This window comes from Chenopodium quinoa, unplaced genomic scaffold (assembly GCF_001683475.1).
Source record: "Chenopodium quinoa cultivar QQ74 unplaced genomic scaffold, ASM168347v1, whole genome shotgun sequence".
NCBI lineage: Eukaryota > Viridiplantae > Streptophyta > Magnoliopsida > Caryophyllales > Amaranthaceae > Chenopodium > Chenopodium quinoa.
Genome location: NW_018743331.1, coordinates 3,726,287 through 3,739,279, shown reverse-complemented (window position 1 = coordinate 3,739,279; position 12,993 = coordinate 3,726,287).

Genomic DNA, 12,993 nt, shown 5'->3' with positions numbered 1-12,993 from the left:
TAATTAATGTAAACTCCGTATTTTTATGTATTTTATAAATTTTTTAATTAATTATAAAATATATTTTTAAGTGCTCAAGTATCTTAATTAAATAATTAAAGGGCTAAAGTATTTAAATTATTGAGTTTTATAAAAGTATAATACATTTTGGGCTAAACATTTATTAATTGTTTGGGCTCATTAAACAATAGTATGTAAACAATCCTTATATACTCCTAGTGGACCTATCCATTTAATTTAAGTAAGCCCAATTCTTTTATTTGAACCCTTGTGGGTCAAATATTTCATGACTAAAGTTCATTTATGGCCAATTTCATTTTTGGTACCACCAAAAGACATGCACCTCAGTTTTGTTACCCCTCCAATTTTTATTTTTATTTTGCTACCACACAAAAACACATTGTCAAAATTTGCTACCACTTAACGGAATGAGTTAGGATTCTGTTAAGTTTATTAAAAAAAAAAAAAAACCCACTGCCACCCTCCCCCCTCCCTTTCCTCCACCTTTGCAGCCCACCACCCTCAACTGCCAGCAAGCCCCCTTCCGTCAGCCACCCTCCCCCCTGCCGGCGACCCCACCCCAATCCCCTTCCTCCACCAACGCAACCCACCCCCCCTCCCTTATCCCTTTCTCGCTGCCCCAACCCCGAAACCGGAAAGCCCAAAATCTTCATCATCTTCTTCACTCTCACTCTCATTTTACACTCAAATACACCTTTTCTCTGATCAATTGCAAAACCCGAAACCGAAAAACCCAAAATCAGGGTGGAGGAAGGGGAGGGGGGTCGATTCCGGTGGGGGGCATGGGGAGGGAGGGTTGTTTTCCGGTTTCGAGGTGGGGGGGGTAGGTTGCGTTGGTGGGGGAAAAGAATTGGGGTGGGGTCGCCGGCGCCAGCCAAAGCATTAGGCGCCGGTCGCCGGCAGGGGGGAGGGTGGCTGACGGGAGGGGGCTGGCTGGGCAGTTGATGGTGGTGGGCTGCAAAGGTGGAGGAAAGGTTGGGGGGAGGGTGGCAGTGGGTTTTTTTTTTTTAATAAACTTAACAGAATCCTAACCCATTCCGTTAAGTGGTAGCAAATTTTGTCAATGTGTTTTTGTGTGGTAGCAAAATTAAAAAAAAAAAAAAAAAAAAAAAAAAAAAAAAAAAAAAAAAAAAAAAAAATTGGAGGGGTAGCAAAACTGAGGTGCATGCCTTTTGGTGGTACCAAAAGTGAAATTGGCCTTCATTTATTTATTAAGCCTAAACCTAATCTCTACTCTCTACTCTATAAATATCCCCCAAAATTCCAAAACTTTCCCACACAAAGAGACTCAAAAATCAGATTCTTAGGAATAAATATTATTTTCTTTGTTTTTCCTTATTTTTCTTTTCTTTCTTTTCTTTCTTTTTTCTTTTCTTTTCTCCTTTTTCTTATTTTTTTCTTTCTTTCTTTGCTGCTCCTTGGTTCATGTGTGAACTCATGCATGCATGGCCACTTGCTGCCTTCAGTCGGCACCCTTTACCATAGCCACGCCGCCGGCCACCTCCGTCGACCATAAGATCGCAGCCAGCGACCCTCGGCCGGCCCAGCTCACCACCGATGGTGGTTTTTCTCTCCTCTTCCTTGTTTTAAATTATTACTCCTATACAATTATATATCTTGGTTTTTGATTTTGGTTGTTAAATTATGGTTAGTATGTTTTATAATTATGTTTTGATGATTAAAGATTGTAAATTTTAGAGTATAAAGTGTTTAAATTTATGATTTTATAAAGTATTAAAAGCTAGGATTTCAATTGTAAAAGAATTGATTTTTAGGGTTCTAACTTACAAGTGATTTGGGAGTTTTATATACCTATTGATTGTAAGTGATTATAAAGCTTAAAGACTATATTTTTATGGAGTTTTAATGATTTTTATCAAAATAATAATGCTGGAAGTTTATTTTAAGTACTACTTTTGTGTTTTAATAAAAAGGGGTTGATTACCCATAAGTAGAGAAGGTTTTGATTGATTTTAATGGAATTTTCAAATTTATTTGAAAGGTTTAAACCTTAAAAAGTTTGCTGGAATTTTTATATAAACAGTATAATTGAGCTTTTACATTGGGGTTTTAATTACCCACTTTTAAAAAAAATATATAATAAAATAAAAAGAGTTTTAAAGGTTTTAAACCAAAATTTCAGCTTATTGGAGAGGTTTTAAAATGTTTAAAAGTTGCTGGAAATTCGTGTAATCAAGGGAGTAATTGAGTTTATGTATTTGGTATTGTAGGAGACTTCCAAGTGAGTGATTTTATTTAGTTGTGGCGGATTTGAGATCATATTCAAGGTACGTTCGCGTACTTGGTAATTATTTGAATATGTAGAGGCATGCTAGGCTATGATAAATTAATTCCAAGTAGTATCATGATAGGTGTTGGTTGGAATTTGTGATTGGATTGATGTTGGTAAATGATTTGTGAAGTATGAATTATTTATGATGAATTGGTGATTAGAATTAATTATGTTGGCATGTTGATTATGAACCACACTTTTATTATTGGCATGATAGAGAGCATGTTTAATTAAACTAAATGTTTAATTTGGTTTGGAATATAAAAAGAAAATTTTATTATGGTTCATATAATTTTTATTGATGTTATAAGCATGGGAATTGAACTATTTAAGTGTCTTAGTACACATGAATAAATTATATTGTGGTGCCTATGTGCACTTAAGGTGTTTCTAACACCGAGGGATAGGATTTGCGGCGCACTATGCGTTTAAGGTGTCTTTGATATCGAGTAGATTAAAAAGGGTTCAACAATTAAATTTATATGGTCACTAATTATTCAAGAATTATATTGGTATGTCTGGTTGCTTAAATGAAGTATAATGTTTGATTGTGTTATGGTTTGAGAGTCATCACCAAGTATAATAATATATAAAGCAACGTAAAGTGAAAGAGATTACGCACCAAAACTCTTGGAACGTATATACCTTGAGTATGAATATATGGGGGGAGTTATGCGCCTTTATATTTGACTATAACTTCTACTGGGAGTACAGGATGTTGTATTTTCCTTTTATTTATTTTATGCGCAGGACGTCCAGTCACTTTATGTGACATTTGCCTACCCGGTTAGCTTCCGGTGTAATTTACCTCAATTTTTGGGGCAGGGATTTGGTGGGAAACCCGTTCGATGCGTAATCAAATTAAGTAAGCAATTCATTTATTTATTGGTTGCTCGTTTGGTATGTTGTATGCTTGTAAACAGGTGCAACAAGGTAAGTTGTGTGTTGATAGGATGAAAGCATGTTAGTGTGTTTTTTTATTACGCTTATGTACTCAGCATTGTTGATTGTGTGTCGTATGTTTGTTTGGCCTTGTCTTTACCTTGGCCCTACGACGACCCATTTCTAATGGCGAGTAGTGGGGACAAGTAAAGAGAAGCTTTTCGGGTGATGAAGCATATTCATGATGGGCATAAGTGAAGAGCAAATCATGTTTAGTTTCTATAGGAATATGATGTGTTTTATTTGCTTTGAATATTATTTATTTTTATTATGCTCTTGAGACTAACGTAAACGTTTTCAGTATTGCTTGGTTTTAAGGGCCTACAATGGTTCCAAGCTGTAGGTTGACTTTGTTTGACTTTACTTTCTTTTCGTTTGACTTTTTAAGTTGACTTGTTTTTAAATGGTTTTAAAGATAGTCTTCCGCTGTGTGTCTTTGATATTTGCCTTAGCCGTTTTCACGATGGCGGTAATGTCTTAGATTTTCCTATTTCGTATTTTAAAAGGGCAAAGTAGGTATTTTAAAGGAAATGAATTTCTAGGGTGTTACAATTAAAAATGAAAATTGTTGCTGACAATGTTAATTCGTTAGTGTAAAAATCTATAAATGTGATTGTTGATCTAAAATTGATGCAGATTATGCCGTTTATTAGCTCTTCCCCTTCTAAGCAAAAAAATGCCAGTGTGGTGTGCCAATGGCCAAGCTCACTAGCTAGACAATGGAGGATCCAGGAAGGAAGTTCATATCTTGTAAGTTTTATGACCCAATCACAGAAACAAGGGGCTGCAAAGCTTTCGAATGGGTTGATCAACCTGATGGAACAGATTGGCAAACAGGGGTTATCAACAACCTGTTGTTGAATAAGAAGCTGCTAAAGGGTGAAGTTAATGAATTGAAAAGGGAAGTTGATGAAATCAGTGCCCAAAGGAGGTGCCTACTTAATAAAGTTGATAATTTGAAGATGAGATGCATGGCCTTGAACGCTGACAGGAAGAGAATGAATAGGGAGTGCAATGTAGGGAAGATGTCTTCAATCAACTGTTTTGGTTGGGTGGGCATGGCCATTTGTATTGGTTTGTTAATGGGTGTAGTTTTCCTAATGGTTAGGGGTGTTTAACAGTAAGCTGTATTAAGTAGTTATAATTTCTTGTAATGACTTGAAGTGTTATGAGTTTGGTTTTAGTGATATATATATGTATTTCAATCAACCTATTTATAACTTGTGTAAGTTGTTAAATTGAGAATGTTTTAACATTGGAATAGGATTTAAACATGGGAAATATGTGAAACACTTGCATGTTTTAAAGTTATAGGAATACATTGAAAATGGAACTAAGCACTTCAACTATGGGTTGACAAAAGAAGCTTACTTGAAACTGTATTAATGGCAATCAAAACCATGCAAAAGCTACAATAATGTATCCAAATGTTCAAATGGCAATCAAAGCCATAGAAAAAGTACCAAAATATATTAAACAAACACAATGTTTTCTAAGCAGTCATGAGTACATCACTGAGTGAGGTTTAACTTGCTGAAGGTTTGCAGCTTGGCCCTTGTTACAACACCTGTTTGGAGTGGTTGTTGAACTGTGGTTGTTGCGGGCTGACTTGAGGAAGACTTTGTCTTTGTTTTTGGTTGACTTGAGCTAGGATGACTTGAGCTTGTCTGCCTTAACTGTAACTGTGCTTGCTTGCTTAATGGCAGACAACCTTCTTGTTCTTGAAGAAACTTTTTGTTTGCTATGTTGTTTGGTTATGCCCCAATTGCACTCTATGACATGGATTTAAAAATAAAAGTTAGTTAGCCAAACATACATAAAGGTAAAACAAAGGGGGGGTTGGTGTAATGCTTGTGTTACCTTTTTTGCAGCTCTAATATCTTTCTTCTTCCTCTCCTCCACCATCCAAGGAGTGTTCAAGGGGGGTCTGCCTGCTGACCTTGTCACATCTGTATTTGGTGCAGTAGGTAGTTTGCAGGTCTTAGCATAATGCCTAAATCCCCCGCAGTGACTGCATTGCTTCTTCCTCTTTGTTGTGCTTAGTTGACACCTGCAGTAGAACATTCTCCTGGCTTAAGCTTCCTTTTTTATTTTTTCTTTGGTCTCCCAGGTTGCACCTTAAAAGAAAGAGGTTGTGGTTCCCTCATTTTGACTCTCTCCCAGTGCTTGGGACCAGGCATTCGTTGGACAACTGGTTCATAAGCAGCCCTGTATGTGTCCATGGTATAGTATGGGTCAACATATGCCTCTATGTCACCCCTCATATCCAATATACATGCATAAGCATGAACACAAGGAATGCCAGTGAGTTCTCAATGGTAACATGTGCAGGTCTCTTTATCCAAATCAACCATTAGTCATCCTTTAGCTGCACCTCAAATGTATTCCCTCTTGATGGTTGCACCACACAGGACCTAGCTACAAAGTCTATCCTTCCCAGAACATTCCTCACATATGGCACTAAGTTGCTTGTAATTGTTTTTGAATCCTCTTACTTTTAATTATTCCTATTCAGTATATACCTCCTCATCCATTCCATTTGGGTGAGGACAGGTTTATCTCTGGCAGGCCTAATTACTGTATTGAAAGTCTCACAAATGTTGTTCAACAACATGTTAGACTTGCAGTTTGGTGTAAATGCATGTCTACACCAATGAATGGTCGGAATGTTGACTAAATACTCCTATGCCTCTTCATCAAGGAATTTGATAGACTCCATGGAAATTTCATACTCAAACTGACAATATGCAATGACATACCAGTTCAGGACAACATGTATAAAAGCTAGACATATATAACAGATCAAGACCAATTAAGCATATAAAAGCATACCGATATTCAGGACAATTAAGCATATAAAATCATAAGTTAGCTCCTTGAAGCAAACCAAATTACATAAGTGGTAGCCCTGGCTGCACTCCAAAATAGCTCCTTGAAGGTTGATCCAGCAAATTTGAGCTTGAAGTTAGCCCAAATATGCCTAACACAAAACCTTTGTTCTGCTTTAGGAACAACATCAGCCATTGCTGTAATTAAACCCTACCAAATGCAGACAGAAGTAAACTCATAAGCCAATCACATACATACACATGAAAACTTAAAAATTGAACCTAAATACTTAAGAGGGAATCAGAAGCATACCTTCTGCCTGTCAGACATGATGGTTAGCCCAGCTCCTCGATCATGTTTAAACATTTCCATAAGTGATTCCAAGAACCAACCCCAATTTTCTTGGTTTTCTATCTCCACCGTAGCCCAAGCTAGAGGAAATAAGTTGTTATTCCCATCCTTAGCCACTGCCACCAGAATTTCCCCAGGATAGGCACCTTTGAGGTGACAACCATCCAACCCTATTAGTGGCCTACAACCTTTTGCAAAACCATCTCTGAGTAGCCTTAAACAAATGAACATTCTCATGAACAAGGGTGGCTGCTGGGCTGTCAATACCATCAACAACAACATTGCACCCAGAACCAGGGTTATACTTCATCACAGCTTTCCCATAATCCCACACCCTTGCATACTGCTCCCTAGCTGAACCAAATATGATCAGTTTTGTCCTACACCTAGCTACCCATGCCTTAAAATAAGTCACTTCAATTCCTAAATCATTCAAAATCCTAGCCCTAATCTCCTTAATTCTCCAACCAGGGTTGCTCCTAAACTCTTCTAAATACCTCTCTGCTATATATTCAGCAGTAATCTTCTTGTTCTTCTTCACTCTGAAGCAGGTATCTTTTAATTTCAAGCTTTTAATTTGCCAAGTTTGCTACTTGACAAGTTTTGATGCAAACACCTTGAAATGACACTTTACTCCCCCCCCCACATGTACAAGCAGACATTCTACAGGTGTAACTATTGAACTCACATTCACATCTATGCCTACACTGAATTGTAATCCTTGTATTGTCATTATGCAAGAAGTAGAAATCATACCTTTTTTAAATAGCATGAAGTCTTAAGGCCCTCCTTAAGACTGAAGCATTACTGAGTTTCTGACTTAACTTCAACTGGATTGGGTTGTCAAAGTCCACAGCAGCATTAAACCATGGAGCAAAGTCCTCTTCCTCATCAGATCCACACAAACTCCTTGAATCATCTGAATCACCATCAGTCTCTAGCTTCACCTTCAGTTTTCCAACATCCAAGTCATCCCTCAACTCTGACCTCTTATCTTTTACAACCCCCTCATCTATTTCACTCCCCAAACCTTTCCTAAGGCTTTTGTTCACCTTATCCAAGATCTCCTTTGACCCTTCAATATACCATTCCTCATCCCCTTCATCATATTCTTCTTCACCAGGTTCCTAATCCTGGTTCTCATCACTCAAATCTGAACTTGAATACCTAGATCCTTCACCTCCATCATCCTCCTCATCATCAAACCTCAATACTTTAGCCTTTGCTGAGGCTTTTCCTTTCAACTTAGCCTTTTCATTTGCAAAAATAGAAGCTCCTACTTCTGCAACCTTCTCTTTCCCTTTCTTTGTGACAAATATCTCCCTAGGTGGACTCTCCTCCCTTTGTTCAGTTTCTGTCTTCTTAAACCTAGGGCTCCTCCTAACACTCACAGTAGTTGAACTTCCTACCTTCTTGCCCTTTTTATTTGTCTTTGGTGGATTGGGTTGGGCCTCCTTTATGGGCTTACTAGGAGCTTGTACTGTTACAAAGACTTCAACATACCCCTCTGCATTTACTGTCTCTAAAAGGCCCTTAACTTCTTCACTGTTAACTAGTTCCCTTTTCCTAGTGTTAAGGGTTTTCCCCTTCTGCCTATACCAACAGTTGTAATGCATAGGCACAACCATATCACCATTAACAAATCCATGAATTGCAGTTGTTCTAATCAAATGCACATCCAACTTAGAAACCTGAACTTTCGTGTATCAGTAACTAACACCAACCACCACACCAACACAACAGCTGCCTGTCTTTGCTAACTCTTTTAGGGACAAAAACACCTCCCACTCTAAGTAAGATGTCAACCATACCATCATTGTCACCCATTATTTACCCACCAGTGAAAGAGATATAATACATACTAATAGCCATTTAATATTTTAACAATGTATCAATACATGCACATTATGAATAAAAAATCCATCCCAATTTTCAAACTTACACCACAAAGCACCAATTCCAACATTTACGCATAAACAATTGAAACTAAACAATTAAAACCCAATTCAGGTACTCAGTAACATAAATTAATAAACAAATCACACATGTACAATTAATAGTAGCTTAATTAACAATAAACCACTTTAATTAATCTCTAATTTCAATTAAGGACTCCAATTAACCTAAGTCGCATAGTCAATTGCAGAAAATTGTTTTTTTAGGGTTTCCAGCTCTGTTGCCAAAACTGACCCTAATTTAGCCAAAAATTGCAATTTTGACATCAGTAATAGACGAAATTGTGATCAAAAGATAAAAAAATACCTTCTTTGGTGTCAGATTTCCAGCAACTTTCGCCCTTTTCCAGTTGATGAAGATGGGTGACGAAACCGTGCTGAGCTATTCTTCTCCAATGTTGACACCTCCCTTCTACACTCCACTCCTCAGCCACACAATGTAGGTTAAAATGTGAAATCTTGAAGATTAAGAAAGAATTCAATGAAGATGGTTGGTGAGAATTCAATGAAGATCATTGGTGAGAATTCAATGAAGGAAGAAGGTACGTGTTTTGCTTGGTGAAAATTGGAGGTAAAACCAAATCCTAGGACCCACGTCAATTTTCCGTCACAGAAAACGTTAACTGGTGGTAACTTCAAATTTTTAATTTTATATGTGGTGTTAAAATATTTTATTTTTTTGGGTGTTAAAAACCATTTTCAGCCTTTTGTCAGGTGTTAAAATCCAAAATATCCTCATATTGATTAATTGACAAATTTCACATACCTTGTTGTTGATCTATAAAGTCATACTCCCTTTGTTCTTGAGTAATAATTGATATATTTAACTCATTGACTATTTTCACACTACTTGTATATTTAAAGGAAATTTTGCAAAACAATACCACAAAAATTCAAAAAATGGATTATAACATCAAAAAAAAAAAAAAAATTATAACACCACAGAAAAAACATAAAAGTTTGATTTCATCACCACTTAGAGGCTGTTTGTTTGTTGGGATAAATGGTGGGATAGGGATTAATAATCTCTTGTATCTTATAATCCCTTGTTTGCTTAATGGGAAATGTTCAATCCCATATAAAAGGGATAGGGATAAAAAAACAGAGTTATCCCTCTATTCTTATAACAAGGGGGGCAGGTATAAGGTTTGGGGATTAAAATTGGAAAATAAAAGACAACTTTACCCTTAATGAAAGGGAAGGAAGAGGAGAGAGAGGAGAAATGTTAGTAAGGATAATTAAGTAATTTTACTACTTATCTCAATTTAATTCCCAAAACATACCAAACAATAGATAACATAATTTTTATCCTTATCCCACCTACTAATTCCCTATCCTTATCCTACCTTCTTATCCTCATTATCCCTATCCCGGTTGACAAACGCCCCGTTAATGAACCCTTGGATGGAATAATCCATTAGTGGGGTCTACCATGTACACGTGTCACTCATTTATCGGTTTTACAAAAAAAAAATTAAAAATCGATCCTAAACCGTAACCTAGTCCCACCCCCACTGCCGGTACCCCCTACCCCACCTTGACCCCTACCACCGGTAGCACAACCCAGTCGCCAGCACTCCATGCCTGCCTTGACTGTGGAAATTAGCCTAACCACCACCCCTAAACTGGCGACTCCTCCCTTTCCCCTTTCCCCCTCCCGGAAAACCACCCTAACCTATTTAGCTCACCACGAAATCCACCCTCATTTCCCCACCCTTGAAACGTCCATCAACATCAGCCATCGAAATCGACCATTCGAGGGTTGCTATGGTCGAAATCGATCGTTTTGAGGGTGAAGGGTAAGAAAGGGGAGTTTTCGATTGTTTAGGCTGCCGGTTTTTCGGTAGTGGTTGGGCTGGGATTTCTCAGGGTTGTGCTAGGGTGGGGCATCGTGCTATTGGTCGACTCCAGTGGGTTTCACTAGTGCTAGGGGTGCCAATTCAATGGTTGGGGTGGGATGGGGAGGGGTGAGGGTGGCCGGTGGTGGGGTTGGGGTTGAGTTAGGGTTTAGATTTTTTTATTTTTCCTTTTATTTTTTTAACCAATAGGTTATTGAAACTTGTACGTGGTTGTGGAGCAAGCGTCATATGTCAGTCGCCAGAAGGCGACAGGTATGAGTATGCTCTACGATTTAACTTCCAAGCCTCGAACAACGAGGCAGAATATGAAGCTTTACTGGCCGGTATCTGCATGTGCAAGGCGGCTGGGGCAAGAAGAATAGACGCCTGCTCTGACTCATAATTGATAGTGAGTCAGTATAATGGCAAATACGAAGCAACCCATCCGGCCATGATTAAATATTTGCAGGCGGTACGACAAGCAGTCGGGTCCCCTGAAGAGTTTCATTTGACTCAGGTGCCCAGATTTGAAAATAACTAGGCGGATGCTCTTTCAAAGCTGGCATCCTCGACCTCTTGTGATACCCCAAGAACTGTCTTCTGGGAAGTTATGGAGAAGAGAAGTATTGAAGAAGATCCTATTGGAATTCTAGATCGAAGTTCAACCTGGATGGACCCAATCAGGGCATACTTAACAGATGGCACCTTGCCGGATGATCATTACCAGGCAGCTTTACTGAAAAAGCGGGCATCCAGTTTTGAGATACGAAAAGGGGAACTCTTCAAGAAAGGGTACCTTCAACCCCTCTAAATGTGTTACCCCAGAAAAAGGACGAGAGGTCTTAGAAGATCTGCACTCTGGATACTGCGCCTCTCATGTAGGCGGCAGGTCGCTTGCTCAACGAGCAAGGCGGCAGGGTTACTTTTGGCCTACTTTAGAAGCAGACGCCATGGATATGGTGAAAAAATGTGACAAGTGTCAAAGGTTTGGCAAACTAATTCACCGTCCGGCTACTGATCTCACTGCCATCCATAGCCCACTACCGTTTGCTAAGTGGGGCATGGATATCCTAGGTCCCTACACGCCTGCTACAGGCGGCAGGAAGTACATACTTGTTGCAGTCGACTACTTCACCAAATGGGTAGAGGCAGAGGCTGTTAAGGGAATCAAGACGAAAGATGTGATCTCATTCATCTGGAAAAATGTCATCACTTGGTTTAGAGGGCCCATGTCTATGGTTTTTGATAATGGTCCCCAATTTGAGACGCGTGTTCTCAAAAGTTGGCTGGGAGACCAAGGAATCACGCACTGCTTTGCATCAGTCAGCCGACCTCAAGCAAACGACCAGATAGAAGCTTTCAATAAAATCATCTCAGACGGTCTCAAAAAGAAGATTGAACGAGCAGGCGGCCTATGGGAAGACGAACTACCACATGTTCTCTGGGCCATTAGGACGACTGAAAAAGGGTCGACTGGAGAAACTTCATTCCTCTTAACTTATGGTGCAGAAGCTGTTCTTCCAATTGAACACTACGAACCGACTCTTCGAGTAATGTTGTATGACGAAGAGGCGAACTGGGAGTCCATGCGCCTGGCATTGGATTCACTTCCAGAACGAAGGGGCAATGCAGCCCTGCGCCATGAAATCTACCGCCTGAGAATGACAAGGTCATATAACAAAAGAGTGCACAGGCGTCCACTCAAAGTGGGGGACTTTGTACTAAGAAAAATGGAAGCAGTCGGTAGGGCTAATGAGTCAGGCAAATTAACTCCCAAATGGAAAGGACCCTACCGAATCTATGAAGAGGTCTGGGACGGAACCTACCGTCTGGAAACACCAGACGACCAACCCTTGCCTCGAGCCTGGAATGTAGATAATCTAAAGAAGTATTATTTTTGAATGAAGTAAATAGCCAAAAGCTACTAATAAAATTGCTATTTTACTTCATCTATTTTGTATTATGAGAGGCATGCCGCCTGCTCCATTAGCAGCCGACTACTTTCCATCTTTATATCAATTGAGGGGCATGCCAACTGGTAGAACAGTCGGCTACTCTCCATTTCACTTTAATATACATTCAATTAAGAGGGGCACGCCGCCTGTAGCCATACAGTCGGCTACTCTCCTAAAACTTAATTTGCCATGAATTATCTAAGGCCTATGGTCAAATGATCAGACCAGGCGCCCAGCCATCTGATCCAATCTTTAATCTAATACGACTTGTCCTAACATCATAGTAGGCGTCCGGCGGCATCCATTCGGATGAAATTCGTTGCAGAGAGCAGCTCCCTTTAAGGTGGAACATTGTTCTATAAACTAATTACACGACACCTAGACGACTGTCCCCAAGGACAACAGCGTAGCCGTTTTTGAGACAAGGATAACTCTAACACTAAACCAAACAAGCGTTAGCAGTTAACATCCGAGTCGGATAACCGTCTGTATTACTTGGGATAAGTACAGCCGGTACCTCTTGAGTAAATAGCCAACAAACATTGGTGAATCAAGAGGACCAACCGGCCTCCGCCGCCTGGTGCCTCTACTACTCAAGCATAAAAGACGACGAATGGGTAACCTCAAAGATTGCCCATAAGTCACTCTCTCATACTTAGTCAGGATTCAAGAGGTATGACGAGTCCACCTGCCTAAAGGTGAACCAGAGCTCTCATACCCCGACCCTGCTAAGATGATTTCTTTTCAAACCAAACACGTTTGAAAATCTGGTTTGTGGGTTGACTTCTTTTTGGCAAGCAAGGACTAAA